The following is a 4,653-nucleotide window of genomic DNA, read 5'->3' as shown; positions in this document are numbered from 1 at the left end:
GAATTGCTTTGCTAAAACTGGTATAATTGCTAGACCTGCACTGATTAGTCATATGTCCAAATTTTCCACATAGATAACATTTTACATTCATTCTACAATCTTTTGTTTTATGACCATACTTATTACATTTAGAACATTGACTAGGAGCATAATCAAGGTTTTGATTTGCTCTATTTCTACATTGCCTAGCCATGTGACCAAATTTATTACAAACAAAGCATCTACCATTAAATTTATAAGCATTAAACTACCTTATGAGAGCCTTATGTTTTTGATCTTCATTTGTAGTACCGGAACTCTGTCCTTGTTCAAATCCAAGTCCACTGGAATCTCCATTATGCCTTTGTCTCTTCAATAACTCATCTAGTTGTGCTAAACTAATCTTGATTTTTTCTTTATACTCACTTGCAATAGTCAAATCATCTCTCAGAATTATCATTTGTCTCTCAAGGTCTTGTTCATTACTGTGGGATTGTACTAAATCACTTCTCAACATATCATTCTCATGAACCAACCTCCACATTCTTCAAATTTGTTCTTCAGAGATACAGCAAGATTTTCTTCCTTTTTCTTCTAGTCCTCAATCTCTTTAGACATTCTCATAGTTATAGCTTTCATTTCATTTATCATGACCATGTTCTCTTGACTTAGCTTCTGACACTATTCCTTAAGTGCATCTTTCTCATCATATATTATCCTTATTCTACAAAAGTTCCTTCCTCCTAGCTTGAACAGATGATAGCCTCTCCTGTGGGACAAGAATGAATTCCTGAGAAAAATTCAATTCATCTTGTAGCTTCAATTTCTTCCTCCTTTCAGCATCATAATCTTCAAGTGCCACCTGAAGTTACTTTTCCAAACTCATATCCATGGATTTTGGATTCCGGATTCAAGATCTTCCTCAAGCTGCTAAACATCCTCCAAGGCACAAAGCTCTGATACCAATTGTTGGAATCCAAGAACACTGAGAGGGGGGATGAATCAGTGTTCTACCAGAATAATCAATTTTAGCCTTATTAAAACATGCACACACCAACCGATAAACCGATACATATAAGATTGAAAGAAGTAAAACAACCAATAAACCAATCACATAAATGAATACCATAACACACAAAATTATACGTGGAAAACCTCAAACAGGAAAAAACACGACAGGATTTGTGACCCACAATATCAATCCACTTGCCATATGAAGAGATATTACAAAATATAGGAGCCTAAGGCTTACAGCCTAGAGCACACTGCTCAATCATAAAATGAGCCTCACTTACTACATACAAATCCAGACTACAATCCAGAGAAATGATTGAACTGCAAAGATAGCATCTTCTATACCTGAATATAGTTTTGATTAAGCTTTGTTTGTTCCGGTCTGAAACCCTTAACCCTATACCGGAATAACCCTTTACAAAAATATCCTCACATACATAATCTCTCTCATATATTTCACATCTCCTTCATTATTTCCTTCCTTATACATATTCACGTGATATATCAAAATGATCTAACCAACCGACCTATATACCTTTTACAGTTTATCATGCCTTATGTCGGCTTACAAAGATAATTATAATATGAATATACATGTCAACTAGATAACATAAATACATGAATATCAAAAATAATTGCCAATGTCGGATCCAAAATCTGTTGGCCTCCAATATCGGTAACCTGATTCTAAACCATGTCGGCCTGCATTGTTGGTGACCAAATAATTCCTTCCAACCTATCGGTGTTGGCAAAGTGTCTGTGAAGTGCCTTTCGGTACACAACTGAACCAAAATATGAAGCTGGAATAAATTACCATGTTGCAATCAATGACAACATATTGAAACCAACCAATTGAGTGTCAATTGCCAACACAAGGCTAGGTGTTGCATTCAAGTCAAGGATTCAACCATTGAAGAGGGGATTGATTTCAACATTCAATTCCACACAAGCACTTCCATCAACATTGCTACTACAACCTCCCTTCAGGTGATTTACAATTTAGTCTTTCATTTACATCTACTTGCAAGCACTTTCTTTCATTAGTTGGTTAATTCCAAAACTGGGGTTTGATGTAAAGGCAACCCCCAATCCCAACCCATTTTCCTCACTTTTCTGTGTGTAGATTGTAGGTGCATAGCTGTACTTTCAGATTTGGGCTTCATTTACAAAGGCAGAAAACCCTTTTCATTTCGCAGATTTTTCGAAGGACCGTGTACATTCCCGCCACGGTCCGAGCAACTTTTCCTCAAATTCGCAGGGCGACTTCATCTCAACATTTTGATCCAGGTGCACAGCTTCATCCCATATTCTGATCTCAAGTTATAATTAATTCTTTGTCACTTTTGCACTACTTAATTTAATCAATCCATTTCCATTTCAAACAAGGAAGAGGGGGTCAACTTAGCATTCCCAATTCATTCAGAATTCAATCTACCATCTTTGTGTGGAGAGATTGAATCTAGTGAAATATCCTCTCCTCTTTCTAGTGTAACATGGTGAAAATTTTTGAATGGTAATCAATAGCAAAATTTTCATCTCTCTTTGAGGGAAAGGGTAGTTTTCCTCTTGATCTATCATTCAGCATTTTCCCACCATTATATTTTGGTGAAACTGACATCTTGCATGCTTTTCTTTGAACAACATTGCATATTTTTCATTTACAAGTTTCAAATTTTTTCAAACTTAGTGGTTAAATCGTTAAAACCCCTAGTATTTAAAATTAAAATTGAACTTGTGATTTGTAAAAATTGCTTGTGGTTATCTTAGATCTGAAAATTGTTTTGATTGTCAAATTCAATTTCCTCATTATCTTGTTCAATTTGCAATTAAAATTTACAAAATTGAGATGTTACTTGTTAAAACCCTAATTTTCAAATATCATCTTGAACTTGTGCAAAACTTGGATTTCCATTTAATTTTCAGATTTCTAATTGTTCTCATATTTGTCTTCAATCCTACAATTCAAATTTTCAATTTCCCCCCTTTTTCACAAAATTCAAATTTTAAAATTAAGTGGTTAGGTCATCAAACCCTAATTTTTAAAATGAATTGGATTTTGTGTGAATTCCAAATTAATTTCATTTACATTCAGATTTCTAAACATTTTCCAAGGTATCCCTATCCATTGGGTTTGACCCTTTTCAAAATTCCAATTCGATTCCTCTTTTTCTTCAAAACCCTAATAGGGTCCTATCTTCACATTTATGCCTTCATTTCGCCCATCAAGAGATTGTAAAATTTGCCAATATTTGGGGGTTAGCTTTAAAATCATCGTAATTTACATCCCTAAAAATTTTGAAAAAAGTTGGTCGAACCATGTGCGTTCCCGCCACGGTCCTCGACTTTTTTCCTGAAATTTTGGGAGACTATTATGACTATATTTAATAGCCTAAATCTGGGAGATTGCCTTATTTTACCAATTTTTGATCCCTCTAGAATTGGAAATACCTTCAAAATTCAACATTTCAAATTTCAAGAAAAATTTTAAAATTAAGAGGTTAATTATAGTTTGCCCTGATTTTAAAAATTTTGATTTTAAAATTAAGTGGTATTCCCTTGGCCCTAATTTTTAAATTCCAATTTCCTTTCATTTTTGGAAATTGTGTCATCCTCCTCCAACAAAGTTCAAATTATGTAATCATTATTTTCTTGAATTTTGCATTACTCAATTTTGCAAGCTTTGTTCTACATTTCAAAATTCAAATTTTCCCTCTAATGCATGAGTTTTACCACTATTAGTCCTACCTATCCTATCCTCGTTAGACGAAGTATTAGAATTAAGGCTTCCCAAGGTTTAATTACCAAGGCGATGGAGCATAATTTGGGTGACTTCTTTAATGAGGATCATGCTAATTCTTTCCATCCTAATCATGTGCCTATTCACCCCATTGATGGATCCCATGATGAATAAGAAGCTTTAACTAGGGTTTATTTAGATCAAATTTCTAGACTAGACAATCAATTTGATAGCTTTCAACAATGGATGTCCCAAGAATACCCTAATAGTGAAGCTCTTCCATTAATTACAGGTCCTAAACGCATGCTTCAAAGTGATAAGAATGGAATTGATATTGTGTGGGATTGCACATATTGTTGATTATAATATCATGCCTATCAAGAGTTGTGTCGAAACCCTAGCTTACTCAAAACCTTCAACACAAGTCAATCCTTCAATTCCTTTGACTACTCCTATGACTAGTATTCCTACTTTCACATCTAACATCATGGCCACTTCAAATCAAAATGTCATTCCTACAACCATGGGTCATGGGGGCAATCCCTCTTCTTCATTTAATCCTCCATATTTACCTATGTCTTCCATGAGTGTTCCTATTATTCCTCAACCAATCAGTGTGACACAAGGGGCAATTCCTTTAACAACTTTATTTCTCCTTTAAGTGTCCCTTTTCCTATCCAATCATCACCAATGCTTACTTATCTTAATGTCCCACCAACTTATTCTCAATCCATGCCTTCTTTCAATAACATCACACCACCTTCTCAGTCACCTGTGTCTAACATCAATTCTTCTACCGAAATAACAATTAACAATCTTGCCCAAACCGTGCCTTCCTTACAACAACAAATTGCTTCCATGAGTCAATCCAAGTTTAGTGTTGATAGTTCTGATACTTAAAGATAAGTACAGATGCCAAGCTA

Source organism: Cryptomeria japonica, chromosome 7 (assembly GCF_030272615.1).
Source record: "Cryptomeria japonica chromosome 7, Sugi_1.0, whole genome shotgun sequence".
Lineage (NCBI taxonomy): Eukaryota > Viridiplantae > Streptophyta > Pinopsida > Cupressales > Cupressaceae > Cryptomeria > Cryptomeria japonica.
The sequence above is the reverse complement of the archived record's forward strand: the minus strand, read 5'-3'. Positions refer to the sequence as shown.